The 21,516-nt window shown below is 42.6% G+C and overlaps 1 protein-coding gene across 4 annotated transcripts in view; it reads right to left on the bottom strand.

Annotated features, from left to right (window-relative positions):
- The window catches only part of MAP4K4 (mitogen-activated protein kinase kinase kinase kinase 4), a 264,439-nt gene that overhangs the window by 100,897 nt on the left and 142,026 nt on the right, over positions 1–21,516 (bottom strand). The gene's annotated exons all lie outside the window — the stretch shown is intronic.

The following is a 21,516-nucleotide window of genomic DNA, read 5'->3' as shown; positions in this document are numbered from 1 at the left end:
TCAGTAAACATAATCTGGCTTCATGTCACAGAACTTCAGTGCTTATAGGGAAAATTATCTGAAACAAACATTTATTCTCCAGAACTTCAGTAATGCTGAAAAGAAATAAATGACTGAAAAGATATACACTGAGGTGCATTGACACAACCACATGGGAATGGGATAACTGACAGTGGGATATATTCCATGAAAGATTCCTATAAGTAGTGTTTTGAAACAGTGTTTTGGAAAGATCAGAAGGGTTCACTTAATAAAAGTAATAGTAAGTAGGACAGTACCTCTCTTCAAAGTTATTATAAGCATACAATTAAAAAAAAAATAGCTGACAAGCCTTCCAATGTGACCCGCAGAAGGCAATTCAAAACTAGAATGGATAAAAAAAAAACATCCTGAATTGGGAGGGTTGGAGGGGATTTTCCCCTTCTTGAAACATTTTTAAAGTTGAAAAAAAAAATTGACCAGTTATAGTTAAATCCCACTGAGCAGGTTTTCACAGCTGAAGTGTGCTTTCAGGAGTGGTTGGATGGGAGCCCATCTTTCGCAAAGAGCAGCAGACAAAGTGGGTCTGCATCAGGAAGACAACTTGGGAACTGAGGAAGTTGTCTCACTTATGTGAATGAGTCATTTGCACTGCTCATTAGAGTTCGCTCCTGCTCCATATGGCCGTAGAGGAAGAGCAAGTGCATCAGGAAGAGCATGGCTGGGAATCCAGCATGTAAACAGGATACTGTACACAAAGACAGAGGAAGGGGTTTCAATCCCTTGGTCAAGCATTCCTGCAAAGGTGAAGAAAGGCATCTGGTCTTCTCCAGACTCAAACTGAGCAGAATAAGAGGTTTTCTGCAACAGATAACAGTACACTCAGCAAATCATTGATTTTTTGATTCAGTAGCTGAACCAAAAAAAAAATTTTTGTTTTGTTTGAAACCAAAACTAAATGTTTTTCATTTTTTGCAAAGCAAGAACACTGAAAACATTTGGTTTGGGTGAATGAATATTTTGAATATTGTTTCAAAGCGGCTTTTTAAAAAAAATCTGATTTGAAACCAAGTGTCAAACTGGCTCATTTTGACATTTCCAATATTTGTTTTCAAGGTTTTTCTCGCACAAAACGTATTCAAACTAAATTCAACCCAAATTTACAAATAGTTTGGAACTCCAAAAATGCATTTCCAGGCAAAATGCCACACAAATGTAATCCAGCTCTACACATAATGTCTTAGAGGCAGCTAAAACCTGGGGGCTGGAAGGGATTAAAGTACAGGTAGGGTGCATGATGAGGGAGGAGTAGAATGGCTTTGGGGGTGAGAAGCAGAACACATGCAGGGGTGAAAGTAACTTACCGGTATGCAGGGCAGCCAAGGTCCTGACCCGGGGTGGTGGGGGGAACCAGAAGGGGCGGGGATGGGGCTCCAGCGGCAATTTGAAGGACCTGGGGCTCCGACTGCTGGTGCAGTAGCAGCACCCAGGAGCCCCGGGCCCTTTAAATCACTGCCAGAGCCCCATGGTAGCAGTAGCGGCAGCCAGGAGCCCCAGGGCTCTGGTGGCAATTTAAAAGGCCAGTGTCTCCACCTGCTGCCAGGAGCCCTAGGCCCTTTTAAATTGCCAGGCCCAGGCGAAGCTGCCCCTTTTGGCCTCCATCATCAGCGGCCCAGCCGGTACGGTTGGCTGTGTACCAGCTCTTACCGGTATGCTGTACTGGACCGTACCGGCTTACTTTCACCTCTAAACACATGGCTGGAGGCAGTATGGCTGTCTATGGAGGCAATGTTAAGAAGAAACAGGGGCTCAAAACCTACTAGTGAGGAGAAACACCAGGTATGCTCCTGTCCTAACCAACAATAACCCTGGAGTCCCTTTAATAGACCGGGGTGGCCAAACTGCAGCTCTCGAGCCACATGCAGCTCTTTTACAGTTAAAGTGCAGCCTGCAGAGTCTCTCCACTGCCCCCTCCATTTTCTGCCCAGATTGGAGGGAGTGGGGGGGGGGGGAATATACAGGGGAAAAGACACATGTAGCCTCAGTTCCACCGGACAACGAGCTAATCAACAGCCCATCAAAACTGTTGATTCTTCCACAGTATCAGCAACTGATATGGGGAAATTCTAAACAGTAAATTTCTTTGCAATCTGTAAAATGCCTAATAGTAAAGTATACTATTTATAACATGTGCAGGTGTCAGGTAAAAGAACACTGGCTAAATATTAACCACATTGCTTTAGCTTTTTTCTTAGCATAAAAGAAACACCCACTGTTCTAAACAAAAAGTAATTACTTTACACAAACTTTGTCCTCCTTAGTCTATTTTAATTATTAATCTGGGAGAGCCCCAAATGCACTACAATTAACCTGTTTTTATCTTTTTATTAAGTTGTCTTTTTAAAAGATGTTTTGTAAATGCTGGGTATGTTTAGAACATTGTATAAAATATTAAAATGATGTGGTGAATCAGAGTCCTTTATAAACATTGTTCCTGAGAAAGAACAATCATTTCATCATTTCTAACTATGAGGCAGGATGTTTGAAGTAACTGGACTCATCTGCTATTTGGAGTGACTTCTGATGCATCAAAGTTCTTCTGTCGAATCCACAAAAACACAACAAACCTTGAACTATAATGGATAGGCCATGCTGAAGCCTGGTCACACATATTTATGATCCTAGGCAAAAAGACATTGCTTACAAAGGATACATTTCTCAAAAATAGTATTTAAAAATACTCCTAAGTAGTGCAGGTCTCAGTCCTGCTCACAATGACTTTAACAGGAACAGGATTGAACCCACAGGATTGATATGGTCAGGTCAGGGCTTCCGTTCAATCTAGTAGCTTTTAGGAATAATTCTAGTGAATTTTAGAATGCCAAAGGAAGGCTGATAGAACTGGTTAAATATAGCAAGACACTGTCAGTTATCCCATTCCCATGTGGTTGTGTCAATGCACCTCAGTCCCTGACCAGCAGCAGCCCTGCTTTTCCACGTCTGGGCCTCTTTCTTAATAATAACCACCAAACACATTGCAATATGACAAACTGTTAGACTAGTTTCCGAGGGAAATTTGTCCACATCCCAAAAGAAAGACCATACTATATGGTTTCCATCAAATTTGAACTCTGGATTACAGAGGTGAACGACTCTGGTGCTCTTAACATCACCAAATCTTCAAAGAGGACTCAATTTTTTCCCCCACTTAAATCAATAACCTAGTACGCCATTAAATTATTTCTTTTTTGGTGAGTTCACTGTTGGAACTGATTCTTTATACTTAGACAAGTCCCCCTAACCACTATATACTATATAGGCAGTTCAACCTAGCAATTTAGGAATTTGTGACCTCAGTCTTCAAAGCTGACAACCAAGTTACCTTAAACTTCCATTATATTTCATAATTCGTTGTCTATTATATTAATATTAATTTATATTAACTAATTACACACACAGAAAAAAAAAGAAGCAATGACAATGAAAGATAACAAAAAGTACAGAGTCACTAATTTATGGTAAAATAGTTCAGCAAGCATAAGTCTGAAAGATATTGACTTGCCTAGCACTATCACAGGGTTTTTTTTTAAAATATGACAAAGGTCTTCCAAAATCTGTCCAGAAATAATCAGACCAATTCTACCTACTAACAAACCTATATTTTCTTCCATCGGCCTAAAGGTATAAGCAATTAAAATGGGGCATCACATTGAGGAATATTACTCCTGGGGAAATTCTGTGCCACTGCACATGTACAGAATTTATGTTTCCCACAGATTTCTTTGCTTCCCTGCAGAAAAATGATTTTCTGACAGAGAAGAAAGGGGAAACCACAAGAGATGTCATGCGCCCCTCAACAGCAGTATGTTTCGGGTGCTCAGGGCAGCCAGCAGAGAGGTAAATCACTGTGGGGCAGGAGGCAGGACTGAGGAAGACGCAGCTCCCTACCCTGTGTCGGGCTCAGCTGCTAGTCCTGGCTGGGCTCGGGAGGACAGGACTTCCTCTTCCCTTATTCACAGCATCTGGGGCTGGGTCAGACCCACCCTCTGATTTCTCCCCAGCTGCAGAAAGCTCTGCAAACTCCCCCCCCCACATACACACCCCACTTCCTGTACCCATTGTTCCCAGCTGCAGGGGGAGCAGATCCCTGTACAGGGATCTGCTCCCCCATCCACCTAATCCCCATGCATCCAGACTCCCTCATACCCAGACTCTCCCACCGATCCTCAACCCCCTACACTCAGAACCTCACTCCCCTTGCACCTAGACCACCCTGAGGAGCCACTCACACCTCCACCCCACCAAACCTCAATCAGCTCCACCTGGATCCCCACCCCACTGAGCCTCACTCCCCCAGCATCTGGACCCCCTCCTAAGCCCTTCACACCCAGCCCCGCCGCTGAGCTCTATTCCCCTACACACATCCAGACCTCCTCCCCACAGCTGAGCCCCAACCATCTTCACCTGGACCCCCCCTGCAGAGTCCCATTACCGTTGGATCAAGAACCCCCTAACAAGCCCCTGTGCATCCAGATCCCCCCTGCACTTGGTTCCCCCACTGAGCCGCCCATACCCAGACTGCCCCACACAGAACCCTCTCAACCCACACCTGGATCCCCTCCAAACTTGGATCCTGCCTTCTTGAACCTGCCTGCTCACAGTTGGTGCACCTGGCACAGAGGGGCAGGGCCCTGGGGGTGTTTCTGCTGCAGGCCCAGTCTATGCGCTGTCTCAGAGTTGGGTGCAGTCTCACCACTGAGTCCATGTCCTGGACTGGGGGAGGGGCCTGCAGGGTGATCTCCCATCTCTGTGCAGCCAGTGGCCTGTGCTCCTCACTGCCATGCTGGAGCCTCCACATTTATTGGACAATAAAATTTGCAGAATTTTACAACATTGTGTGCAATTTTATAATTTTCTGGCACAGAATGCCATCAGGAGTAGAATATCATTAAAAACAATCAAGTACCGTTTAAGGCAAAAAATACATAACCATTTAACTATATTTGCTCATTTGAATCTTAATTCTGAGCATTACAATTTTTTTTAACCCAAGGATTAATGTGTCAGCCTTTAGTTTTAAATCATTCTTTGGCTGCAAGTACAGTAAAACATGACCTTAGAGATCACCCGTAAAGAGAGACCACTGTCACCGCACCTACTTGCAAAGGCCATGGAACACCTCCGCTCTCTGGTGCACAAACCTTTGAAGAGAGACCACCTCTTGCAAGAGACCACTTTTGCTAACTTCCATGAGTGGTTGCTCTTGGCAGGTTTTACTGTAGCACGTACTTAGACCCAATACTGCAAGCTGTTATGATGCGCAAGCATTTGCTAGATTGGGGCCTTAGACTGTAAACTCTACAAGGCAGGGACTGCATATGTTTGAACAATGCGTAGAAGAAAAATGTGACTAAGATTTCTAGACGCTACGGCAATACAAATAGTAAGAAAACGTGGCGGTCTCGTTAGCAGAGTTGGTTGCTAATTTTCTGACCACATTTTTCATCAGAAAATCCTGATTTGTCACAAATGAAATTGTCCACGGGAAAGGATCACTTTTGACCAATCTCCCAATTACAAAACTTTTTGGAAAAAAGTTTAGAGGCTGTCAAAACATTCCACTTGGACATTTTTGAAATGAAAAGTTCCATTTTCCAGTTCAGAGTGACTTTTCATTTTGAAATTTTAGTTTATCTATATTAAACAAGGTTAAAAATAAGAAAATGCCAAAATCTAAATGAAATGTTTTGATTAAACCAAAAAAATATTTTTGGATTGGGTCAATCAATTTGTGAAACGTTTTGAGATTGACTATTTGTCACTACTTCAATGGGAAAAATCCTGGAAGTCTCGAAAGCTCTCACAGGACAGGAAAACTATTTCCCACCCAGCACTACTTGTTAATGCATGCTTCACTGAAAGGATATTTTGTAACATGACTGGCAACATCTGCCCAGAAAAGACCTGGGGCTGGAACAGAAAGGTTGTTGTATGTTAGGATTAAGGTACTTTGAAAGCTGGCACTCCAGCCTACACTATATTCCTAGCACAGTTCCTACTATTCTGTCAATTTCCAGAGACCACTGGTCACAAAGACAAAGAGTAAGTTTAAAATGATTGCGGAGAGAAAGTATCCCTCTCAGGAAGAAATACAAGGCTACATCCTATTCCTTGGAAGGCAGAGGCAGCTGGTAAGCCCCACTTAGTGATTTTATGCAGCTGGCGCCAATTACCACTGTAGGCCATTATCAGTGATACAAACTCCCATAGAAACATTCTTTGTCTCTGCCTGCAATACCACTGCTCTAAGTGTTTTCACTTATACATTCACCAGCTGTTTGTGACAGAATGTCTGATTACTAGTAATTTCTGCAGTAAGCAATATTTTTGTAAGAGCTGCATGATTAAATCAAGTGGATTCCTCTCCAGTTTTCATTATTTAACTACAGATATTACTTTAATATTTAAGGCCATTTAGTATCTCTAGGAATTTCTAAATACAGTCATTCTAACAAAGGACCTTGCCTGCAAATTGACTAGTGGTTACAACAGTAGTTATGCTGAGATCCAACACAATACAGTAATACCATTTCTCAAGTTTTAAACTCATATACATCACAAATAAACAGAATTCAGACTATTATCTGTAATAGTGCCATCTAGCGGCCACCGTATACCTTGCACTTGGAAATTACAAAAGGTTTTGTTCCCTTCCCAACAGATACTCTGTGTGTTAAATGCATTATTTACACATCCAATAGATATGTAACAGTACTTCTCACTAGACACAGAGCAATGTGATAATTAGCAAATGTAATTATTTAAATTAACTATTTTTAAGGGATGGCATATCTGAAACAATGTGACTAAAATAAAACCCACCAAATGCAAGTAGCTAGAACAGGTCAACATGAAGAACTACTATACTACACTGGACAGCTAAACTCTGCAGGTTCAAAGATTTTTTCTAGAGGTATTTTTAGAATTAATACCAGAATTTCTGCTTAACTTTTTTATATATATATATTAGCGAAGAAACCACCAGGTGCAATAAGCATTTAGTGGACACTGTCTTCCAAAAACATTTATTACAGTATGTGACTTCCTGCACATCTTGCTAAGGCCCAGCATTGTGCAGCTGACCTAGAAGGCGGAGCTGCACAGCAGTTACAGTTGTCTCAAAAAACACCCATTGAGCTGTCCTATGTTTTGATTCTATACTCCTAAGATAGGGAAAAAACAAAAATATTTTTGCATGTTATGGCAGTACCTGGTCTATGTAGTGAATGATAAACAATATCCATGCAATCTTGCCCACAAACCAAAACTGCTTCAACATGTATCACTTGATATCATCCTCACAGCAGGAGCATGGCAACGCATTGGCCTAGTGTCCTGGATGGACTGCAGAAAATAAGAATATTCTTGCTACTGCAAAACCCGCACTTTACTGGGACTGGCCAGGACCCCAGGACTGTTCTTCACAACCATAATGCCTGGGCACCTTTTTGCTTCAAGTTTTTACCAAATGGGTTAAAAATACACAGCTGCATTCAAAACAGAGGGGGGCGCTTTTCTACCATTGGGACAGTGTTCTCTTTACTGTGTGCTAAGGGCAGAGTTCCAGACAGCCATTGCAGAGCAAATGAGTTGAAAACTCCTGCTTTACATCCACGGCCTCACTGATAGCATTGCAAGTGAAAGGTAACTGCACAAGGGAGTATGACAGATGGTTATGGTTTTAAAAGGATTTTCAGCAATGCCTGAAGCAGCCTGTACAAGCAGCACTGTGTGAACACAGGCTGGAATCGTTTGCATGAAAATAGGAGCCAAAACTACTTAAAGACAATACTCATTTGTTGTCTCCCTAAAAGGACTTCCTCCCCTAATCTCTAGGTCTAGGATATTCCCTTTTATCTCATTCTGCCTCTGGCACCTTTATTACTCACTGCATGACTTGCATTAAGGCCACAGCTGAAAGAAGCTATGTAATATTAGGGGTGCATTGCAACTGACCTTATTAAGACAAAGACACTACAGTATTTGCTGAGAGCAATCAAGAAAGCAACCCCTCAGGGCAAACCCCTTCAAAATATTTCCGTCGGTGCCCTGATTCTTGGTCATGGTTACTTAACATTTTACTTCTCAAATGCATATTTATCTCATCTGTATAATTTCATTGTCCATCTTCATCACATCTGTATTATTTACACATTTGATAACAAACTAGCCTTTAACTTTCTGGAGCTCCCACAAAATGTGGAGTGTTCAGTACTCTTCTTAACATTACCATTACTTTGCATCACCGTTACTTGTATTAAAAATATTTGCTCTTTTTCTAGAATCATATTTCAGATCTACAAGATTAAAGGAAAATTCTAGCTAAAGGATGTAAAAAATGAGACCGCAACACAAATGAAATAAACTGATTTTCCTATATGGGGGACTACTGACAAAAAGATGTGGTTGCCATAAAGAAAGATTTTCTTGTGCAAAAACAAAAAAGTAAGGCAGCATTTCTGTGCTCAGAGGAAGGCCAGCTTTGATGCAGAAGTAAGCTGGGAAGACTAAATATGTTAGTGTACATTGTTGTTTCATGTCACACACAAAAATATATTAAAGAAAAGTTCATGTGGAAAAGAGAAGCACTCATGTCAGGAAGTGAAAACGCTGGTGTAACCTTAGCTCTGGCTAGGGTTGCCAACTTTCTAATCACACAAAACCAAACACCCCTTCCCCGAGTCCCCGCCCCCTGCTCATTAGGAGCTGGACCTGCTGCTGGCCGCTTCCAGGGCGCAGCACGGTGCCAGGACAGGTAGGAACTAGCCTGCCTTTGACCCGCAGCATTGCCAATCAGACATAACAGCCCACTCAGCAGTGCTGCCCAGAGCCATCAGGGTCCCTTTTTGATTGGGCATTTCAGTCGAAAACCAGACACCTGGCATCCCTAGCTCTGGCCTTGTGCACATATTATGATATTCTATAACTAAACAAGCACATTAAAAATCATTTCCACAAGACATCTGACTCATTCAGTGTACAGGATCCACTCCGCGAACAAGTCACACAGTGCTCAGGGAACAAGGTTAAACAGATATTTTTCTCCTTACTGTTCAAAGTATGGCCCCATGTATCACATGCTGTATCCATCCAACTCATCCAGTGAATGAAGCAATGGTTTGGCACATTCCTGCCTCATTCACCATCCAGCATCTGCCATGAATGAGGCAGAAACTATGAAAATCAAAAAAAGTATGTGATCGTGCAATCGAAGATGGTATCAGAATGCACACCATCAAAAAGGCAGAGTTAAGGCTGTGTGGGCCAACTAACATTGCCATTTTCTGTGCTTTATTTAGTAACCTTATTTTGGGGGAGGTGAGGTTGGAGGAGAAGGGCTGAGAGGGTATGGAATTTTTTAAAGAAAAATTGAAGTCCACCATGTGTAATTATTTGTTAGACTGCAATGAAGGGGCTCTGTACTGCAATTCATGGAGCCATGTGAAATGCGAAACCCACTTGAATCCCAGGGTACCATCACTCATCTCTTGCTTCTCCTTTCCCACTGGCAGCATGACTACTCATTGACTACGCCAACACAGTCCTGTACATGTTAGTTTCAGCACAACTGTGAGTGGTAAGGTGCTGATAGCCATGGCACTGATATCGTCCATCTTTAGAAAATGTCATCTTCCGAAAGACAATCTACTAACATGAGTGTCTGCTGTATTCTTGGTGGGCCACATCTAAGGCTTACAAGCCCATTCAGTCTCCATACCTAATCAACCCATGCTCTCTCTTTGCAGACTTCAGTATCCTTTGGGTGCCAACCATGATGGTGGTGCAATCTTGACACTTAGCCACTAACAAGTGGCTTGAAATACCAACTCTTTTTTCAAAAGCCACCAAATAGTCATTGGAGGACTCACAGAGAGGCTGATTACTACTAACCTGAGCTTGCTTCAAAACCACAGATTGGAGGCGAAATATCTTTGTATCACATTGCTAATCCCTTTGGCCATCCAGCTCCAAAAAGTCTGATCGGACTTTAATTAAGCAAATACTCCTCACTAATATGTCTACACTAGCACTTCAGTCAGAAAAACTTTTGTCGTTCAGGGGTGTAAAAAAAAACAAACACACCCCTGACCGACATAAGTTACACCAACGGAAGTGCTGGGGCAGACAGCGCTATGTCAGCAGGAGACGCCCTCCTGCCACCATAGCTACCACCGCTCGTTTGCGATGGTTTAATTATGCCAGCAGGAGAGCTCTCTCCCGTCGGGATAAAGCAGCTACATAGGAGACCGTACAGCTGCATTGGTGCAGTCGTGCCGCTGTAAGGTCTCCAATGCAGACATAGCCTAAAACATTGCAAAGGCTCTGTATCTCCTTTACGTGCCTCAAAGTGCAAAAGTACCGCTGACAAACGGGGTGCCGTGTTAGAAAAATGGCTTGAAAAATAAAAACACACTTAAAACATTTTGTCTCCCGTCTGGCAAAGCACTTAAAGAGTAACACTTCACTTAACACACACTATGAACAAACAAATTTAAACACACTTTTTTTTTTTTTTTTTAAGAAGTCCTATTGAGGTAAACTGCCAGACAAAACAATGTCTAATACACTGCTAGCAAGTCTCCAAACATCTAGGTAACAGGTTGGTGTTGCTAACAGCCATGTTTAATACTGACTGTGTGTGACCTTCACACACACCCTGGTTTATACCCAAAGAGGGAAGTTTCACATATGGAGCCAAGGTGTAACCACCACGGGCTCCTTAGCCTAGGTCTAGCTTGAGACCATAAGTAGCCTTATTCAATATAGGATTTATTTAATGAAGCAGCCAGGATATGTAAATTATTAATAAAATGCACCTCAAAATCTGCACACCTCTCTACAAACATGACTAAGGGACACAGTGAGTAAATACATCTACTAGGAGTCTTAACTTAAAAGTAATCTCAGCATTTTTTTGGATGCTCTGGTCCAATATCACTCCAAATTTTGAGTTTTTGATTAAAAATTCAATTTTCAATAGCCCCTGGAAATGTCTTTAACATTTCATCAATATTCCCCCTCCCCTCTAAACAAAAAAACCCCCAAACTCACAGCAATTACAACCATTTGTTAAAATTTCAATTACATTTTTTATCTTTTTTGACCACAAGTAGCATTTAGTAAGAACAATTCCTCCCGGATTATGTTGTAATAGCATCTATACGACAAGATCAGGGCTGGGGACACACTGTATAATAAGCACTATACAAACACATGGGAAGATGCCATCCTTGCCTCCAAGAGGCTACCATCCAAGAAATGGGTTAGTGGCTGTGGTGTTAGAGAGGTTTAGTTTAGAAGTTGACCGCTATGCCTTTTGACTCCCTGTATGCTTTCACACAGTACTGCAGGAAGGGACACTGTGGCTGTGCAGAAGAAGCTTGACACTTTTCCTTGGGAGGAGTGTCTCTCATTGCAAAGGGTTAAAATGAGCCTGTAACTGATGTCAGAACAGATCCACCATTGGTGCCCTTTTGTCTTCTTCTGAAGCCTGACTGAAGCCTTCTGTCAAGAGATACCTTCGAGAAAAAAGTTAAAAAGATGAATTAGTCTGTGTGAATGAACTATGTGGCAGAACGGAAGCAATTAGAAAAAAAGACAGGCTGAGAGCAGCTCCGCTGGAGCAAAGATTTCTGCTCAAATTGCTTGTTCTCATAAGAAAAGATCCACGTTCGTAACCCTGAAGGTTACAGAAGCAGGAAGGAACACATCTTCTAGGCTCAGCAGACTGTATTTTATCTTCAGAGTCTGTCTGTACTTGGAAAATTAACCATTTAAAGGGAAAACCATTATAGAATGATTTACAACTGAGTGACAAGATGATTATTATATCAGTCTAGTATAATTATTAGACCTAATCACTCAAGTTATAATTTACCCTCAGACAATCAAGTCACTTGATTCACTGCTAACATTTTCTTCAGCATATACTAGATGCTGCTGATGCAGACAAGACACACACTATCCCAGTCAGTGACAGTAAGTGTGGTCATCAGACAAACGTATTCAGGGATGGCAGTCCATGTCAAGTTTAACCTTATGTTTGTGCAAACCCATCAGCACGGTGGACGACAAGAACAATGCTGAAGAGGTTTTTATCCTGTACCAGACTGAGAACAGCTGGTAAGGCAGATACTTGAGTATGTACACATGTGCCTGCCTGCTAAGTATATAAATTGGTTGTTGAGGTTTTGCTTTCATTCGGTACATCTATACTGGGTTGCTAGAGGTGTATTCAGGCTGTGTACTTTAGTGTACAAGTAAATGTGTTTGGCATTTCTCCATTATGTACAAAATCATTTTCATACAGCTGCCAGCAAAAAAGAACTATATTCTTGGACCAGATGTTTTTGGTATCAGTGCTGCCAAGCATGCATGGAAACCTCACAGCTAAGCTGCTCTGGGAGAGTGAATTAACAGTGAACGGAGTCACAAAATGCTAGTGTCCATCTATCAGACATAACGTCACAGCCCTGTTAGAGGCATGAGAGCTGATAACAGCCAGCTAATTACTGTACCTGTTTGAGAACAATTACTCTTCCCCTCCTGTGAATAGAAATAAAGGCAGCAAATATTTCTAGAAACATTATACGTCGACGGCTTTTTACAGACCTAGCTGAGCAGTTGACAAGGAGGCTGTGATTAACAGCTAAGCAAATAAGTCTGGAGAACATATAAACAGGCCCTATATCAAAACACAAGTTTGTTTTCATCACGGGGTTGTGAACAGGCTTCCATTTATAAAACAACGTGTTCCAGTTGAAATCCAGAGTTGCTGTGGCATTTCACTGCCCCACTAAAAACAACAGAAGTAAAAACCAGAACTGCCAGGGCAAATTGCTCCTCAATCCACATCCTGATGAAAAGAAAAGATGGAGCCAGAGAAAGAAAGGCTTTGTAGTGAAGATGCTGGCCCAGGGCTAGGGAAACCTAGGTTCAATTCCCAGCTCTGCTCACAGTCTCTTCCTGTGAGACCCCAGGCAAGTCACTTCATCTCTCTAACTCAGTTCTGTACAATGGGATCGTAACTTCCTTCCTCCCAGCATTTGTTCACCTTGTCTCTCTAGAGTGTAAGCAATTTGGGGTGGGGACAGTCTCTTACGATATGTTTGTACAGCATCTAACGCACTGAGGCCTCTAGGTGATACTGTGATACAAATAAATTATAACTGCTCTTTGCGATGGTGGACTCAGTTTTATAGCCAGTTAGTAGCAAAGTGACATAACAAGAAGGGAAGCAGTGGGGTGGGGAGGTGGGTGAATACTCACGTGCAATAGAATTGAAATTAGGTTCACCCAGCCCACCAGTAGAGAAACTCATTGACTCATCTTCACTCTGAACAAACCATGAAAATTATCCTACACTGTCCAAAAAAAGAGAAAAGCCTAAGACATAAAACTTGATCCATGTCATGATTCTTGTATATTTGGGTGCTACTTCTGGCAGCAAAAGAGGAGGAAAATGTTGAGTCTACTAGAAACTCTTTTGGTCTTTCTCTTCTTCTCTAAGAAAGATAGTTCAGGCTAAAATGAGTCCCAGCAGCCTGCTGTTATACACCACACCCACAGACACTGTCCTAGCCTGTAAGTGTCAGAACATGATCATTTATAGCTCAGCTGCCTCCTGTTCCCCATCTGACTGAAAACATATGCACATATTTGCACAGTCACTTCCCAAGCAGATTGCTTTATGCTTTCAAAGGCAGCATTATTGTTTTTCAAATGAAGTCACAAAATAGATCTCCTTCCCATTTTCTCAGTTAAAAATTATACTCAGCAGCTTGACTGTAAAATAAATGCACATGTAATGTGTTTTACTGAAATCCTCCTAGACAGAAATAATCTGATCTCTCTTGGAAAGAAGAGCATTTCAGTTTCCTAGTCTCCAGTGGCTACAGCATCTTCTCTGCCAATCACAGCTCCAGCCCATTTAGCCAAGCCAATCAGCAAGCATCTGCAGAATAACAGCAGTTAAATCTAACGTCTGAATATGGCTTCATTTAAAGACTATTCAAATGTTACATGTGCAAAATGGGCAGCCATTCTCTTCTGCATAAACAGTTTCTTTCTCAAGCCATTTACAGAAGTAATACTATCACCCCAGGGTCTCATGGGAAGATGATTCATAAGCAGGAAAAACATTATAACTGCATGCTCAGCCTACTCAACCTAACTATTACTATTTATATTAGCCCAATAATATGACAAAGTCACAGACTGGAAAACCTTTAATTGTTTTGAAAAAAACCACACAGAGTGGACCCAATTCACCTCTCCCTTATACCAAATAGCACTAAAATAGCTCCATTGACTTGATGGAGAGAAACTCCATTTACATCAGTGGAACTGAAAGGACAACCAAGCCCAATGGATCAGAACAGATGGCTAAATTCAGGACTCTATACAGATCTCATGCTTTGGGGAGTGGGATTCATTAAGGGAGAATACATTTCATGTATTTAAAAATGGGCCATATCACGAAGGGACCGACTGAAGCAGGCATGCCAGTCACACACAGAGGGTAAGAACCTAGAGGTTAGCTTGGAAAGGTTGTCAAGCAGCATGCCAAACGCAGACATCCCCAGAAGTTTTGTGCATATCCCTCATGCAGGAATAAGATCTCTTTTAGCTGGAGAGAGGAAGCGACGTGAAAGTCCATGCATGCTGAAGGTCAGCTTCTGTGAGCTTTGAAACATCCGAACAATTCCAATCACTGCTGGCGTCCCACTCCCAAGCAATGGAAGAAGAAAACCCTATAATGTTTTCTGGGAGGTTCTGGGTTCAGTTTATGTGCATCTGCCTTTATGCTAACCAATGCCAACCCATTAGAACAAGAGAAGATAAAAAGGGAAAGGAAGACGAGACAGGGTTTTATAAAGGCAGCAAAACCTAATAAAGGAGACAGAAGTTATGGTCCTCTTTGGGATAATGGACAGAAGCTTTCATAATCAATTCCAAGTAGAGTCCCAGAGTAGCTGGACATTTCTGCTAAAACGATCAAAAGCTAATGAGTTAATGTTGTCTTTTAATTGTGGTGTGCTGACTTTGAAACATATAATGACTACAGATAAATGGAAGAAGTCCAGAACTCTTAGGACTAAATGCTGAGCTTCCTACACAAACCCAATCAAATGATTATGGTGTCTACTATATCAACAGTACAAAGCACTGTGGGATAAAAGGTATAAATGTAAACGGGCAACATACAAATGTTTTCCATGAAAAATTAAGAACAAGTAAGGTTGGCCGAGAGCAAGACCCCCACACAAAGCCTTTTAAAAGTAAGATGTCTAGTAAAGGTAGCCTTTAATTTAATCCTCACTCAACATATTGCCCACTTTCACTGACAGACTCTCCCTCTATAAATGTCTCATACACCTCCAGTACAGAGCAATGCAATACATACACCAGATTCCTCCTGTCTACACTAGAACACAAAACTTCAGCTCTGCCCACAGAAGCAGGAGCATGCATGCCTGTTAAACATACATGCACTGGTGAACTAGATGTAGTTTTTTTTCCTACAGGGAAATAAGTATGAGAGCATTCAAAAAAACAATCAGCCACTGCCTACCAAGTACTCTTGCATGCCTCATATCTGGAAGAAAAACCTCACCCTATTTTACATTCTCAGTATAAAAAGACAATTACTAGGCAAAGCAATAAAAAACATGAAACCAAATTCTCCACCAAGAAGGTAGCTGAGAAAACTCCCAACAACAGTAAACGCTGGAAGTAGTGTAACCTATTGGTGGATAAGTGTTACAGGTCCCTCCTTCTGTACTTGGTCCACAGAGGATATGGGTTTCTTACAGCTCCCCAAAACAGAGCCTGGCTCTTGCGCTCATGCGGTCAACACTCATGTTTTTAGCTCCTGAGGTCCCCGGTTATCTTGGTGTTAGCCAAGATGGCGGTTGTCACATAAGTGACGCTAGCTAGCAAGTTGTCCCCAGAGGAAAAGGCACCATACGGTGTTCTATGAATGATCGTGGATTTGGCACCAAGTCTGAGCATCACGAATCTACCATGAGTGGCTCTTACCTAAAGCCTTACCAACAAACCAATATACTTCAAGACAATTGTGGAAACCCCACAGTGGGTTAAGTAGGAGCCTACTGGCCCTGATACTGCCAAGTCCAGTCTTCTGGTCTATCTTCATCCTTTCCACTAGGCACAATCTTCATTTGCCATTGACTAGAGCTGCAGTTTTTGGAGTTCTCACCACCATACTGACACTGAAAAGGCTGAAATAACCTCTCTGCTCCCCAGAGACATACCAGTTACTCTCAGTTTCACTTCCAGAACAAATTAAATCCTGGAGGGATACTCTTGTAAGTATGTTAGATAGAGAGGTCTTTTCTATGCAAGCTTGCAATACCTTTGCCCAAATCCACCTACTTTAAACCCTTCTGCTTCAACAGCCTGTTTGCTCAAATGAAATTTTACCTATTACGTGGCTGAACACACTTTTAACCAGAAAGCAGCAGTCATTAAACACAGTGCATGGAATCATATCCAAGTGGGCACTGTTCTCCACCCTGACCAATAAACCGTGTTCCAACATTTAAATCTCTGAACCTTTTTACAGCTGCTGCCAAGGAAATTAAGGCTTTAAAACAGAGGTTCCCAAACAGCGGGATACGCGCCCACCCTTCCTCCCTCCTAAAGAGCCCATGGGGGGCGGGAAATGAGATTATGGGCGGCCGCACTGAAAGGCTGGAGTCAGGGGGGAGCTCTGTGCGGCAGGGGAAGCATACCGGTCTCTGTGCAGGCCGTCTCAGCTGCCAGGACCTGTTCTCTGCCCATCTCACTCTCCCAGTGGCACAGCTACAAACTGTCAGTCACCCTCCTTTACTGGGGATGCCAGCAGAGACTCTGCGAGTGGGGAGGCAAAGGCTGCATTCTGTTCATGCTGACTCCCCTGCCAGAAAGAGCCTCCTCCTGACTGTGGCCCATCAGCACTACCCCCATCTGATTCTCCTGCCAGACAGAGCGTAACTGCACATGGGGAGCGGACAGAGCCACATTGAAAGGCTGGGGTAAGGAGGGGGCTGTGCCTGGCATGGGGGTCAGTACTCACAGCGTGCAGCCTTCCGCTCCTCTCCTGACCCGAGTCTCACCAAGACCACCTGACCACTTCAAGGAGTGGAAGGCTTCCTTGATGGTCACATGGTGAGCACACACACACCCCCAACCCCTGTGGGTACCAGGTTCTCTTCCCCTTGTCATCATAAGTACAGGGCACTCCTTTCCTGCAGCCCCCATGGGGGTTGGGGGTGTCGTACATGAATCATGAGCCTCTGAAAGGTGGAGGGAGGGGGAGCCTCAGCAAACAAAAGTTTAGGAACCTCTGCTTTATATCACATCATTAAGTCAAGTCACATCATTAAGTCATAAAGTCAGTTTGCATTGCACACTTTTCCTGCTGTACTTTTCTTGGCACATTTTGCTCTAATTTTGAAGCCATGAAAATCTCCACAAAAAGAATGAAATACCCAATGAATTAACTGGGTTCAATGGAATTATAGAGGCGTAAATGAGGGCAGAGTTTGGACAACTATGTTTTCATCTGGAACATATTTTGAGCCAGTCAATGCTTTGCATAAACATACCTACTTCCAGTGATTATCTGAACCAACTCATTTGAGGTTCACCACCTGGCACTACTGAAAGCACTATTAAATGCCAGAAAAATACTTCCCAGATTAGCAAGGCTCAGTCTGTAAATACAGATCACAGTGCATAAATGTGGCCTTTCTAAGCCAGCCTCCTTCAGGTACCCAATTCATAAAGTCAGTTTGCATTGCACACTTTTCCTGCTGTACTTTTCTTGGCACATTTTGCTCTAATTTTGAAGCCATGTACTCAGCTGACTCTTTGCCTCCTATGTTCTTGGTCAGCATAGTCTTGATCTTGACTTTGGTATCACAATAAATTCTATGGCAGTGGGACAATGTGACAAGTAAAGTAATTTCTGAGCCAGGCAAATGGCCTAGAAGTAGAAGGTGCAGAGAGAGTGGGTGGGGGAAATCCCATCTCAAGAGCCTTATCTGGTTCTTCGTTCTCAGGTCTACAGCGTTTGAGCACTGCAGGGCCTCCCTGCTTAGCACCTACCAGGAAGGGAATACCCCTCTAGCAACCTCTGCAAATGAATGAGATGCTACCATGACTAGATCTGAAAGGAGTCACAGCCAAAGCTTCTTCAAAGCCTAGGAAAAGATATTCCAAAATCAGGTCCTTGCAGGGGGGAGGCATGGAGAGACTCTCTAGGTACTCAGATGGCCCCTTCGCTTTAACAGCCTCTCAACTATTTAAAGAGACAAGGTCGGTGAGGTAATATCGTTTAGTGGACCAATTTCTGTTGGTGAGAAACGCAACTAAAAAGCTTGTCTCTCTCACCAATAGAAGTTGGTCCAATAGAAGATATTACTTCACCCATGTGGTCTTGCTAATATCCTTGAACCAACACAAGGGCTACAACAACACTGCATATCCCTCGGATTTAAACATAGAAAAAAGCAAGTGCAATTCCTCTTCCTCCCTTCCCAGTGTGTAGGAAAAATCCCTTGATTAATTCGTTTGGTTTGTTGTGTTTATACAGGAGAGAGAATGCATTTAGGATTTAAATGTTGATTGTCCCTTATGCCATAGCACTGCCAATGACAACACTCAACTAATTTGTATTGCAAATGAAGGATTAGCAAGGTAGGTTTAGAAAAAAAGAGTTGTGTCTCAACTATTTAGGCTATCTACTCAAATTCACCCCCAAATTTTAACCAGAACTGGGGAGTGGGGGCTGTATCCTAGCATGGAAACAGGCTATTCTCTCAGTGCCTTGGGTTAAATGGAGACCTATTTCGTGATGCTTTACCCACAACTTTCACTGGTCTATAAATCAGTCCACACAACTCCATATAATTTTATAGTTCAACTAGAGCTTTGTAAAACCTTTTTAATTAAAATACAATACTTGTTTCAAAGTGCAATAGCTAAATTCCTACAGCAGTTGAGGTGGGAGCAAGGGAAATTTGCTCCCAATCAAAAAATAAAAATGCATCTCATTACAGTTTAGAAGTGGGCCAGCTGCACAGTAAGAACAAAGAGAAAACCGACAGCAAAAAAGCTACTGAGGTGAAAAATGCAACACTCGGTTAAACATTCCTAAATCACATTTTAGCATCACTATTTCCAGTGCAATGCCTCAGTGCAGGCAACCCTCTGAAGTAGCATTCATGGGGACAGGCTAGTGGATAGGGTGGTGGAGCCTTCATTCACAGGGGTTTCCCTTTTGCTTGAGGCATGTTTTTCCAGCTAAATTTCTGGTTGCTAAAAACTCTCATTAAGTGACAGATTTTCAGGGATCATGTGCATGTTCTCATTGCCTGCTCCTGTACTTGCATCCAAGATGCTTTGACAAGCTAGTTACAGTTAATTTAAGTTATATGGGCTGTTGAATTTATACTGGGATTTCCACTCGGTTCCTACCAACACATGTAAAACTAGAAACAGCCATTGGAATTCAATTCAGAGGGGGGAAAACTGGCTGAAGTGGAAAATAATCCATGTAGTGGTGAAAAGCTGCAGAAAAACCTCATATATCCTACTGGCAAATGGAAGTTTTGTTGCCTGACCATTTCATTTCTGGGACTGACCTCTTCACTATAGACACAGATACCCACAGTGCCCCTCTTTTCCTGCAAATACCAGAAATAGTTTAGACCAGTTCACGGGGCTCCAGGTCTGGCCAGAAAATTAGTCATGAATGATAGATAAACATGACCAAAAGATGCCGGAACCTCTTCCCTAACCATAGCACTATTGATCTATTTGGGGGATTGCCCCTTGGATCAACTTCCTGCTGAAGAACGCCAGTGCTGAGAACTGGAGATTAAGCCTGTAGTGCTTTTATAAAGACGGTACTCGTGATCTTTGCAAGGTAAGAGAAAGTGACAATATCTTGGCAGATTTCTTCTGTGGTGGCTGATGACCTCTCTGCCCAGGAGACTATATGGGAAGATCTTAGGTACAGCTGAATGTGTATCAGTCATACACTAAAACCACTTAGCTATGGAGGATTTGGACACTTTCAGGCCCAGACTATTCAAGTGGAAGGAAACAAGAGTGCTTTCCTGAACAGATCATTTGCACTAAGATAAGTCTGCACAGCATCTTCTCAGCTCTTCTCACACCTAGCATGCATCATATGCTGCTTCTTTTGGATACTGAGGAATTAGGCAAAACCAAAGGAGAATATTGTCCTGTGAGGTATAGAAGGGAATGTTAACCTTGGTTACAAGTTAGCTTGGACCATGGAAAATTACCTTATTCTTGCGTATCAGCACTTCCTGTCATAAAATCTACGTCTTGGGTTTGGTTTTAAGACTGCAGTTTAGCCAGCAACTTTCATATGCAACCTCTCATATGTTCTGTTTTGTAAAGGAATGCCATCAAGGGATTCAGACTAGATACTTCTCTCTCAGTAACAATTACAATACCCTTTTACATGTATATACAGATAGCTGCATACACACCTTTGAAAAAAACAGATCACACTAGATAATCTGAGATGAACACTACAACTTTTGTAGGCCCATAACCTAAGAATAGCGCCAACAGGAGGTTTTTAAATGCCTAAAAGTTGTTTCTTTGTTCCACCCTGGATGGGTTCTCATAGCTACAGCTTCTCCACATAAAAGAAAGATACTAGGCTTGTTTCTTTTAAAATTATTTACTTCCTCTTGTTGTTTTACAACAATGCTGGAAAACATCTTTGCTCAGAAGAATGCTACTGGGACAGAAGACAGGATACTGGGCTAGTTGGACCATTGGTCTGACCCAGTATGGCCGTTCTTACCTTACTTATATGGAGAAGGGGAGAAACACAACTGAAAAGGAGAGGATGAGAGAATGGAGAGTGATTCCACAATGAAATGCTATGTGATACACCTCTACCCCTGATATAATGGCGTCCGATATAACGTGAATTCGGATAGAACGGATATAGTGGTAAAGCAGTGCTCTGGGGAACAGGGCTGCTTTACCTCATTATATCCGAATTCGTGTTATCACAAGTGGTTCCTGTGCGCCCACCCGTTACTTGCTGTGGCCCTCCCCGGGGCCCCCCCAACCCAGCTCACCTCCGCTCTGCCTCTGCTTCCTCCCACGAGCGCGCCGCAGCTCCGCTTCTCCTTCCTCCCAGGTTTGGCAATGGCGCAGCAAGCTTGGGAGGGAGGGAGAAGCGGAGCGGCAGCAGCATGCTCAGGGAGGAGACGGAGCCAGCGCGGAGGTTAGCTGGGACGGGGAGCGGTTCCTCTCCGTACCCCGCTATAAAGCGGTCTCACCTATAACACGGTGAGATTTTTTGGCTCCTGAGGACCATTTTATATCGGGGCAGAGGTGTATACAGTAATCATGATGTATGGTGGAAGTGTCCCATTTAAAGAGACATTAACTTGAAAAAAAAAATCCATCTGAATA

Source organism: Gopherus flavomarginatus, chromosome 1 (genome assembly GCF_025201925.1).
Source record: "Gopherus flavomarginatus isolate rGopFla2 chromosome 1, rGopFla2.mat.asm, whole genome shotgun sequence".
Classification (NCBI taxonomy): domain Eukaryota; kingdom Metazoa; phylum Chordata; order Testudines; family Testudinidae; genus Gopherus; species Gopherus flavomarginatus.
This window is presented reverse-complemented; position numbering and strand designations above follow the sequence as displayed.